We start from the raw sequence: 12,649 nt of genomic DNA on the forward strand, positions 1-12,649 counted from the left end.
GAGGAAGTGAAGTTATAGTCTGAATTCTATGGGCTGCAAAAAATATCTATTTTTAGATTTTTATTTATTTATTTATTTTGCCAGTGTACTGGAGGTATATGTTAGGCTGATTAATTTGCCTTCTTATTCCTTCAGCTGTCAGCAGTGGAATCGCATTTAAATACTGGGAAACAGACTAAGGAAGAGTGTTTAAAAGTTATGTCTCCAGCTGATGAAGTAGATTCTCTGGTCAGCAAAGGGAGAAATAAATTAAAATGGAGGACGGGGGCATTCACTGCATATTACTGCTAGAGCAAACAATGAATCCTCATTCGTTATTTGATGGATAAAAGAATCAGTTTGATTCAAATGTGTTTTAGGGAAAGGTGACAAAAAAAGTGTCTGTTTGAATAGTGTAGAGACTGGATGTTCTTAGTCTCAGAAATTCAAAACAGCTGGTTTGTGAAATCAACAGTTAGTAGCAGGAGTTTGTAATGAAACTGCCAAGTTGGCATAGCATCATATGACAGGAAAATATAGTACCTAGCTTATAAAAAAGCAACTGCAGGCTGATTAGTCTATTCTCGATAGTATTCAAGACTTATGAATAAATACCTAAAGTAAGTATTTGGGACAAGGTTGTAAATGAATAAATGTTGAAAATACTGCATCAGTTTATCAAAAGTAGATTGTGTCAGACTAACCTTGTACATGCCTTTGATAAAACAACTGATTGATTGTCTAGACAGGGAAATTCAATAGCTTTAATGTAATTTCAGCAAAACATTTGATATAATACCATAAGGAGAAAGACAGCAACACAAGATGGTTAAGGATGTTATGTTGGCTGGACAATTGTTGGATTTTTAGGAGGATGGTAGTGAAATTCAAGCATAAGTATTAGCACAAATCCTGTTTAATATTTTTCATTGATGCATTGTAATGCTTGGCAGTGGAAATTTGCTGATGCGATAAAGCTGATAGTACAGAGGAGGACTGAGATACAATAAGACAGATTTCTTAAGCATTCTTAAGCATTAAGGTAATAGAAACAATAAAATTCAGTAGTTCAGAGTTCAAAACGTACATTTAGCAACAGTTTGTGTTACACAATGGAGAGGCTACAAGTAGAAATGAAAAAAATGTTTCAGTTCTCTAAGTTAGTCACAGGTTACTTGAAGTCACAGATGTAAATCACTTGTAAAAAAAAAAATGAAGGGGGGATTATGCAGCCTTTGGAAGGATTGGTCAGTTAGCATTGTTCTGTGAAATACTGAATCATCCATTTTAAAAAGTGAGTAGTCTAAATTTGGTCTAACTGTAAGGAAGAGATATCTTTACCTTCAAGATCAACATGGAAATGAGTAATGTATTTACTAATAGGAATCTGTAAAAGCTTGGCTAACAGTATTGTTAAAAGCTGGATGGTCTATAAATATATCATAGTGGAAGAAGGAGATGATAGTTAAGAGTAGTGAGGGGAAAAACGGCTAAGAAAATATAGATACCAGAACAGAGGGATACAAACGTCCTACTATTTAAGTTAGCCTGCAAAAGAAAATGCAGTTTGTTATCAGAATACGAGGAATGAAAGAAAAATCTTGCCTGGTTTTATAACAGAGTTTAATTGTTTTGGAAAGGATTTAGTAGAATTGGTGACTAATTAAAGAAGTGTATACGGGACTGTGTACTTTGAAGAGCCTTTATCTTCCTTAAACATAAAAAAAAAAAAAAAATCTTTTTTGTTATTTCTGTTTTGGTATAAGCTCAGAAATTTTTATGCAAGTCTGTATACGAAAACAGGGAAAACCAAGGAAACCAAGGTAGGGATCCGTACTGAAATACACTGATCAGGGAAAAAAAAATGTGTGTTCTTTCAGGATCAGTCAATGTGATTTGAATTATGAAATTTTAGGTCTTCCTACTTCATATTCAACATTTTCAAAATGATGGTAATTATTGCCATCACATATTCCCTATTTAGTGTCAAATGATTCCAAGTGTTTTGCTCGTAAATAAAAAAATTAGGAGATTAGGAAGGATATTTTGGCAAGCAGGGGTAAGATTTGTAAAGGCTTACTTATGAACAACTTTGAAGTCATTTGAGGATCTGCATGTAAATATGGTTATACCTATGAGGAAGTCTGTGGAGGTTCACACATTAATTTAAGATTTTGCTTAGTGTCAATCATTATAATCTGCATATAGGTCTCAATAAGAATTCTTAGTTAATTACCTCAAAAGCACTTTGTGAGTCATCTGTAATTGACTATTTTTTGAGATTCTTAGATCAAAAGTAGGCTGAAGTCAAACAGACAACTACAGTGTACAAAATTGGAAACTAAAGTAGAAAGACAAGCTGTATCAGACTGTAAAGTTAATTATAATTTATGTTCTTCAATGAACCAAGTCTTTTCACACACTATTGTATTATGCTAGGTACATGTAGAATTTCATGAAAGATGAGGGGAAATTTTTGCATTTGGGGATAAGAATACTCTATTTACGACAAATAAGTGGAAGAGGGCAATTTGAAAGTCTGAGACAATACCGAGCTTGAGCACAAATTTGAATGGTATCTCCTACAAAATTTGTCATCTTTAAACTTCCTTAAAAGGACATATAAGGCTAATTATGTCTTTGAGATTGATTATATTAATAGTAAAAATTGCTGTCTGTTAACGTATGATCAGTGGTAGAATTTGTCAGAATATTCACAATTCACAAAAGAAAAGCCAAGAATAATACATGGGATTTCTGTCAGTTTTGTGGGTTCCATCTTTGATCTCCAGTGCATCAATAGGTATACAGCAGTCCATTTCATAAGTTTGGTGTAAACATACATTCATATCATATCATAGAACAAAGCGAGAAAAATATCTTTATTATGATAACAAAAAGAAAAAAAAATAATTCATGATTTCAAGGAGGAGATTACCTTCTTGTACATAGAAATAAAGTGCAGATTCCCTTGTTTTACATAGTGTAAATTGACATCAAACCATCAGAGCTGTCGACTGAGCTTGGGGGAAAGAATAGTCATTTCTTCCATCTGTAGAAAAGAAGAAGAAAAAAAAAGCCCAAACTGTTAGAAACTTTTGTTTACACTTAGGACTCCTTTGTCTAGAGGATTAGAGATATCAAACTGAGACAATAGACTTTCTTACAACCCATCCAAATATTAACAAATTGCTCTCCAGGTATCTAGTGCTGTGTGGGTTTTATGAATTTCTATTTCATCCTTTCAGCAATGCAAGATTATCTTAGTATTGTTCGTAAATGCTTTCTTGTGCAATGTGCTCAAAAAGTTGCCAATAGTTAAATGAAAAAAATCATAAAATGACCGGAGTCCTGTCTTATGAGCATCAATGTCTATGAACATCAAAGGAAGAATGAACCGATTTCAAAACTACCTTTATTGCACCAAAGTATTACAAACATCATTTTATAATGATGATCAACAATTATAAATATCAGTATTTTAGAAAAACAACAACAAAAAACACAAACAAAAAAAACACAAATTGGACCATATGAACAGCTGAGAGTCACTTTCTTCAGCTGCTTGCCTGATTGGAATATATTACATTAATCTAAGTTGATCTGTATGTGTTAATTACCAATGCAAAATAGAGTTCATATAGAGCAGAGACATTGATTGATCAAATGCTATACTTTCTCATTGATAATACTCATTAGATGTTTGTAGTTGAGCCATTTTCTCTGTGGTCTAATATTATTTAAAAGTTATCTGTTCATGGGAATTATGTAGACCAATCTTCACATAGAGAAAAATCCTGCCTGGTTTCTAAACTCTGAAGTTTTCAAGGTTTAAAAAAAAAAAAATCAGGAATAAATTTAATTCTACTTTTAGTATACTTTGCTATCTCTTTCTTATAAACAACAACAAAAATGTAGCATTTCTGAATACCTAAAATCAAAGGAAAGTAGTTTCAGTGTCTGTATGAAGTATTTTGATACAGTTTTATAATTATCTACTGTTTGATAGCATACACAAATTTGTCCTTCATCAAAGGGCAACAGAATAAATCTTATTCTAAAGATTCAACGTCCTCTAGGATTACCATCTTTTTTAGATGTTGTGGCCTAGAATATTGTTTCTAAGTATAGTTTAAGGAAGGCAAAATATCCCTCGGGAATTCTGTCTATATGAATCTCAGTACAGTATCTGATTGTGCTTTCTCAAAATGCTATAACAAATCTATGCACAGTGAGGGCACAAACTGTTGTGGTCTGAGATTTTTAGTCCATCTTAAATTTGCCAAGGGCTTGGGTGTATAAAGGGACTTTTTTTGTTGAACTCCTATTCAGCAAAAGACCTGAGTGCATGTCAGGGTTAATCCCTATCAGTTTATGGGGCAGAAAAATCAGGACAGTATTCTCAAATACTTACTCCAGAACAAGGGAATGTTCTTGTGAAATGCAACAAGAAAAAGAAATATCAGAATGTTTCCACCTGTCCAAGTTTTTCAGGAGCCCAGCAGCATCTCCTGGAGTTGCTGATATACTATCCATAAGGCTATTTTTGTGACACCATGGAAGAGACTAGAAGAAAATGGTGCCTTTTTATGAGGCACAAAAAAGCACCATATGACAAATGATAAAGGTTCTGTTTAAGCAGTCAGATAGTGTTATATCTACAGTACACAGCAGTATAGTGTGCCCTACTGACAGAAAACAAACTGAAAGGCTTCATGTGAAAAGCAACAAAATATATGAGTTGCAAAGACGGGTAAAATTTCAAAGTGACTAAACCCATCACTGGGCTAACTTCCCATTAAGTTTGCTTATCTAGTCTATAATAAAAGGGAATACAATAGCATTCTCCAGGTTAAAAAAGTGAAGTTAAGCTGAATAAAAGAACACAACATTCCTAACTCCTGACAGGCATGCTGGCAAGGACTAGCATTTCCCCAAATGTCTCTTTAGATACTGAGAACACCAGTATTGTGGCTTCTTGTGCTTCAGATATGTCTAAACTCAATGTGACAGAAAACACTTGTAGGTCTTCTCTCAGGCAGAATTTCACTAGAAGGATAGAAAGGTAAGTCAGGTGTCTTGCAGAGAATAATTACTTCTTTTAAATAAATGATAGAGAAGATTGAATAGGCTGTCAACAACATGTTAATCTCCTTCAATTCTGTTGCCAGTAACTGTTCCCTATGGACCATAAGAGAGATTCTGATTTGACTTTTAGATGCCTGACCACCTGCTTCCTAAGCATCTTGTATTAATTGTCTGAAGGAGTAGAAATTTGGCAAGCACATTCATTCACGTGAGCTTCATCGTTAATGGTATACTATTAGTAGTCCACAGTTGTCTCTCCCTTTTACAAGTCCAAGGTAATTATGGATGTGTAATGTGTAGCCTGTCACACCAGGAAAGCCAATTGTTCATACTGTCTCATATTTATGTAACCTGTCTGTCATAACAAAAGTGGACAGAATTAATATATGTAAGGTCTCTCTTGACAAATAATGAAACTAAGTGAAACTCTCCTCCCTGTCCTACAAAATCTTACATGATGGTTATGTTTTTCCATACTTAGGTAGTCTTGTATTCCACATAGCTGGCTTTGAAGATGGAAGAAATACAGCTGTTACCATTGCTGCAGTTAGCTCAAAGCTGTGGGGTCCTGGACGTTGACGTCATATCCTAGACCAGATTGTAGCAGCAATAATCAAGAGCTAGAGCAGTCCCATTTGACTGTTTCAGGTGAGTTTCATGCTACAGTTAGATGTGACAATGTCAAACTAAAATGAAGATAGTCTATTGTTTTTGTTAGGATTTTTTTTCATTTTTAACTAAAATAACTTCTCTAAATAGTTTTGTGGATCACAAAAGCCTTATATATATGTTGAACAAAGTTTTTACTTTGTTTACTTTTAGAAAGGGAAGAAAAAAGTTTAACTTTCAAGCCTTGAAATGTCACCACCCACAATTATATTTGGTAAATTTCATGCCATGCGGTCATTTTATAATCATCATTAGAACTAATTTAACTCTTCTTCCTGGAGAGGACCAATACTAGAAGATCTGCAAAGCACTATTGCAAGTAGAGAAGTCTGGAAACAGAATTCTTGCTAGCATTATATCCAGATATGGCTAAAATAAAATGTAAGGAAAAAGATCAATGAATTATGTTTCACAAATGTGACCTAAGAATTGAGGCATAACAATAGAAGTGTAGATCATGAAAAGGCTTTAAGAATGTAGGATTGTCTTAATACTTAAGAAACAGAGGATTGCTTCAATACTTTTCTTATTATCAATGAACATGTAAGATTTGAAAGATCATAGCAAAGGAAAAAAAAAGGAAAAAAAAATCCAAGAAGTACATTTGTACATTTAAAAAAAGTAAAATACACTGCAAATGAAAACCAGAGAAAATATAATCTCTCTCTCTCTTTATCATATGTTTGGTTATTAGTAACTGTCTGAAAAATATTTTCTGCAATTTCCTTTGTGTTTTGTTTCGTATTTATTTATATATTTTTTTTAGTTTGAGGACAAACCTTCCTTAAAACGCATGAAAAGGAAACAGTAATTATTCTAGTTTCATAGATGGTGACATACATCTGTTACTTAATGTCATATAAAAAGTTTATGAAAAGAGTTCTGGTTTCCCTACTAGTAGTTCTGTGCATTAGCAATAAACTTCTCTGTCCTTCTTGTCACCTTCTGTAAGCAAGCTGTTACTGACTGGATTGACCTAAGTTTGGTGTGTAACATTCAGCATGAAAATCTCTAATCACTACTAACAATTGATATGAAGACTATTGTGAGTTTTGAACTGACAAAATGTTTAATGATATATACATCTCTTCTCCAGATATATCTAGGAGGTTTAAAGTTATATTGCATTTTTCTTCTTACATGTATGATCTGGCTTTCAGTGAATGATATGCTAGTCTCAGCAACTGAGGTTTAGAAAGTGAGCAAGAGAAGAGGACAAAGAGTTTTGATATGACTGCAACCTTCATAAAAAGCGTTACCCTTTTTGTTTCTGATTTACAAATTCAATTCCCATATAGTTTTCAATTACTTGGATTGATGTAGAATGGTTTATAATGGAGGCAAAGGAGACAGGGAACATGGAACAAGGGTAGTAGATTAATGTAAAATATGCCTCCCTTAGGCTGTAAAAGATGTGGATGCTTGCAGAAGCAAGGTAGCATTTACTTCTGGTGATTGTCTTCCTGGAGTGAGCTCATATCAGGCATAGCTTAAAATTAGCAAAGAACAAGCATACTGAAAAATAGAAATCCAAAACTGTGTGGGGTAATGGCAGAAGAATCGTGGCAGAAACACACAGTCTATAGGAATGCATTCATATCGAGTTTAATGTGGAAAAACTCATCTCACATCTCAGTGAAACTACTTACTCATTAGGACCAGAAAATCATTTGCAAAGGCTAAATGACTCATAGAAACATTTTGCCTGCGGATTAAAAGCACTCCAGCAAAAAAAGAACTAAAACTGACCCTGCAAACCAGAAATGTAAACAAAGACCAAACATGTCAGAAATACTAATTTCAGAAAGCATAAACTTTTAATTATAAACTAAGAAAATACAATCCTACAGAGAATAAGAATAACAAAGTTATTCTGAATCCAGTTTGTTTCTGCAGCCATGTGGTTTGAGTTCCATTAAAGGCCAGTAAAACAGTGGGATTAATGTAAAGCATGCATGTGTAAGTACTTTTTGAATTGAGATGTTTGTGTGTTGTTTTTTTCCTTATCTGCCTCCCACCTTACAGTTCTTACTTCATAAGGACAACATAGGCATAATTTTTAAGACATGACCTATAACCTCCCAAATTTCCATCATTTGAGAGCTGGAAGCCATTCTCAATAGCTGCTAACTCTTCTATTCATGTCAAGTATAGACAGCCACTCAGCATATCTAGGATGAACCTCCCAAATCCCTTGCAGAATTTGATCCTGACATACAAAAATCATTACACAAAAAAAAAAAAGCAGATAAAAGTACTATAATAGTAACAACAAATAAAAATGTCCCCTTGCTCCCATATGTGCTAAAAAGAATATTCTTTTCCTTCAGAAAATTACAGCAAGTGTTTAAGATTATCAATTAGGAAAAAAAGATATAGTAACTGTGGATTTTTCGAGAGTTTTCATGTGTGTTTGTTGTTGGTTTTTTTTTGATAAGGGAGCACTGATTGTTCACTTTGTTCATGAAAACTGTGAAGAAAAGTTATCAACTTCCTTGTGTTTTGGTGAAAGTGGAGGAATGTATAAAAAAAAATCTCAGGAAAATGAAAAGAAGAAACTGGAGGGAAAAGGTATTTAAAGTCCATCCTAGATTTTACTGAAGTGTGATTCTCTTTCTTACTCTGAGCTGTGATGTTTAGATCAAATGTCTTAATGCTTCTAATTTCTGTCATATGAATCAGCACTAATCTATTTTTATTTTTTCTAATCTTTTTTTTATAGGATACTTTATTTAGTTTTTCACAAATAATAGTGTGATAGGCAAGTCTGTGTGTGATACTAAATTGGAAGTAAGGTCACATTCTTTCCTCTCTCAGCCAGCCCCGGAGAGAAGGAGCCACATGCATCCTTCACTCCACTGAATGTGGCTATAAGTTATATGTAAATTAAAGACCCTAAGTTTAACTAGTAATCTTAACATTTCAAAACTGCAGGGTCTGTGAGCTATCCCAGGAGTCTTCTGGGGAGTGGGGATGAGGTGGTGCCTTTTTTGTGTGTGGACTTTAGGGAGGGCGTTTTTATTTTTTTTCCCACTTACTGCATCATCTGTGGTTATGGTTGGAGTTGGAAAGGAAAAGAGGAAATTATTAGAAGGCATTAAACATGGATGTGCAGCTATCTGTTTTGTTGTCTCTCTCAGTGAAAAATTCATACTGAAGGTGGACAGTGTACAAATCCTGATTGTCAGGAAGCAACCTGAGATAGTCTGACTCATCTCACTGCAGGTCATATTTTGGCTGGGTTTGATGCTTAGGCTATCCAGTCTGATAACCTGCACTGAAGTTTTGCCTTTGGAAAAGAGATTCGGTTTCAGAATTCCTTTACTTTTTCAATAATTCATGTTTCATACATTGCAGTGTCGTGTCTTACAGCACAAGTCTGAGGTGCACTTTTGTTGCCATGAAAAGTTGCAGACGAAGCACTCTCTTTCATGAGTGTGATAAAGACAAAATACTGCAGGGCAGGTTATCAAGGTATTGAAAGGATTAAATGAGGTTAGAGATAGCTTTGGGGTTTTACTTTGTGTAGGAAAAAAACCCTTTTGTGAAGAAAATGGACTAATAACTTGTATCACCTGAAAGTGAGCACATGCTTTTTTTCAGTCTGTTAAGGTTATCTTAGAAACTTATCATAGAAACAATAAAGGTAGAGAAAAAAATATTATTGATTTAGATGTAAAGGGAAGCATAAGTCTTGAAAATATTTTATATCAAATTTTCAGAAAAAAAATGTTACTACCAAAAATTGTAAGACATTGGAAATATATTTCATTACTGATGTTTTTATTTTCTGTTTTTAAATTTTCATAAAATTCCTATGGTTTGGTTGGCCAGCAAAACAAATACATTGGCTTGCGCTGTTTTTAGTAAACATTTCTCTTTAAAGTGATTTGCAAACTGTAAATAATAAACTTTAAAAAAAAAAACACACACATTTTAAGTTATGGAAAGATATTATTTGTTGTTGGCTTTGGGGTTAATCAGCCCCAGGGCTGGGGTTAAAGCAAGAGCTTAAGGAGGAGCCTGCTTTCAGAAAAAAACTAAATGTAGGTCACATACTAAGGAGCAGAAGTAAAACTCTAGTAATAAAATTCAAACTAAGTCACTCTTTGTATTACCAGTGTATTTATTTAATTTATTACTAACGCGTTCAGAAAATCTACTCTCCAAGTTCATGTTTGTCCAAATGGGTATAATGTGAGGTAGCTAGTTTCATATGAATTTGAGGTGTCTTTCTAGGAAGAAATTTTGGATAAGAATATTGTTGCATGCCATTTTATGAAACAAGCAGAAAGCACTCCAATTGCATTTAGATACTAGTGTTCAGATTTAAGAATGCATTAGGCATAAAAAATGCACCTGGGCATAAAAATGTTGACCCAGAAAGGTGTATGGTCATCTAATCTTGCAAGATGTTTTTAATATTTTTCCTACCTTTCATCTCCTGTTGCATCAATACATATTATTTTTAACCAACCACATTTCTAAAAAATCTCAATGTGTTTAATACTCCTCAGAAGTCCAGAAAATTAGCATTCTCCAACTTCAGCACATCAGTGTTGCCTGTGAAAATACGTAATCGTAAATGACTCTTTCTCATTGTCATATATTGTCTTCTATGCTCTCTGCTCTATGCAATATGTGACTATATGGTTCTTTGCATGGGAAACTGCTGTCACTAGTTTCAAAGATGTCTGTGTTGCTATGTGTAAGAAAAGATGAACTGTTTCGCAGTTGATAGCAGATTTTTTTACTGAATACTTCCTGCTATGTCTTATCTTAATCTGAGCTACAGTGCAGCAGGGGTTGTCAACATAATGTTGACATTTCTTTAATTGCAAAAGAACAATCTTATTTGAAAGACTCAGATCTCAATTATGAGTGATTTTTAAGTAAGTTTAGTAGAGTTCTTGCCATTGATCTTTCTGAAGGAAAATTTCTTACACTTGTATGCATATCTTTATAAGTACATCCTCAACTCTTCATTTTTAAATTATTCAAGAAGATATTAAATCAAAATGGAAATTGTTCACAAAATAGAAATTCAATTCTGGTGGAGTCAATTGAATGGAACGTAAAGGAAGGCAATCTACACAGGCATAATTAGTTTCAATGAAATTTCATAGAAGAGCAATCCAATTTACCTAACAAATAATGTAAAAATGTCCAAGTTTCAGTGTAGGTTTACTCAAGATTCCTCTATTCTCTCCTTACCACTTCATTACCGTTGCTAGGTACATACTGTTATGTGACACAAGGTCATATGCAGGACTCATCACTCCAAAATTTAGTACAAAGAAACTACCTTCACAAGAACAGTCAACACTGACAGAATATTTAGTCATTTAAGAGAAGCAAAATTATCTGAAGATTCATCTTGCCTTTAAAAAAAAAAAAAAAAAAAAAAGGAAATTTTGAATGGGAATGAATTAAAGGACTGTAGGAGGCCTGTATTCAGCAGTCCTAGCACACTGAAAAGATGCTTTGACCAATAGTGGTCTAACTACAACAATGATATTACTTAAATATTAGCTGTGAAAGTAGTTGAAAATCAGTGAAAAAAGGAAATAAAAGTTAAGAAGCCATTTTGGCTGGAGTAAAAAAACCTTTTCTACAGCAATGGTTCTCAAAGAATAGTGTGAGGGCAGTGGACACCAAACAACCTGGTACACAAGAACATCTTGGTGTGCAACAACATGAGTTCTCCTGTTTTCAGTTGCTGTATCCTCTAAGGCAGCTAAAAATACTTTTCTACTATCATTTTCTGTTGTAAACAACTTCTGTAATGGATAGCAATAACAACTTAGTTAGGAACATCCATGAGAAATTTTCTATTTAACATGTAATATACCTCACTGATAAATATAACAGCTTCTGCTGCTCTAAGTTAGTTTTCTTTGTTATATGCTTATATGTCTTCAGAGGCTAAGTTCAGTTTCATGTGTATATTTTGTCCTTTGGATTTTGTGAGAAAAATCAACTGACTTATTTCTTCAGATTTTCAGTGAACAAGTTGCATTACGCTATGTCAGTAGAGGTTTTGCTTGCAGAAAGAGGAAAAATTAAGTTAAGTAATCAGCATGTATTTATTGTGTTTAGCTCTCTATGCTTCAGGCAATCAAAAATAACATCAAATACTGTAAGAATTTTCTCTCTTTTCAGTGCTTCTCTTGTCTTCTGATAATTACAAATAACTTTTATACAGGAATTTTTGCTTTTACTCTATCTGAAATATTGGAAGCATGTAGTCTTGCCTGAAAAATGCTGATGGATGTAATAGCTATATAGGTATAATAGCAATAGATATAAGAAAGTAAGACTTTCTTATAATGTGCTATTCTTTTTATTTTTTTTCTAGCTAATTGCTCCAGTCTAGTAGTCTTTGATATTATCACTAGGCTTGGGATATTTTATTAGTGCAAAATAATAGCTGCTGAAGTGAGGGGCTCAATATGTATTCTAATGCTTTGATTTAAGCATATTATTTAAATGAAGAAAATTATATAATTTCTTTTGTTTACCTTAAGATATTGTTTCACAATTAAATTATTTACAATGTCATTTTTGTTTGGCTTTTTTGGTTTTGTTTGTGTTTTGTTTTTGTTTTGACCTTTATTTTTATTGGCTAAACTTGTCAGTGTACTTACATCCCTGGACCAATTAACACCTTCCTTTCACTTATTTAGTGAAAGATTTACATCCTTTAGTAGCAGGTTGTTATTTTCCTAAGCCATTCATTTGTAATTTCTATTTTAACCAAGGTATATGTGCCTTCCTTTTTCTCTGTTTCAAAAACTACTTTCATATGTTCACTTGGTGTTGCCATTTCTTGAGTTCTCTTTGAACTGTTAACAGCTTCTTAGCGAGGCAATTGTAGGGCTACACATGGGATCTCTGCCATGCCATATATGCA

At 33.5% G+C, this 12,649-nt stretch overlaps 1 long non-coding RNA gene across 1 annotated transcript in view; it reads left to right on the forward strand.

Moving 5' to 3' along the window:
• LOC310898705 overlaps nt 1–12,649 on the forward strand; it is a 200,121-nt gene that overhangs the window by 94,707 nt on the left and 92,765 nt on the right. The window contains exons 7-8 of the long non-coding RNA XR_014583567.1: nt 5,549–5,715; nt 8,175–8,307. This is a non-coding gene — a long non-coding RNA (uncharacterized lncRNA). The remainder of the gene's footprint in view (nt 1–5,548; nt 5,716–8,174; nt 8,308–12,649) is intronic.

Source organism: Anser anser, assembly GCF_964211835.1.
Source record: "Anser anser genome assembly, chromosome: 4".
NCBI lineage: Eukaryota > Metazoa > Chordata > Aves > Anseriformes > Anatidae > Anser > Anser anser.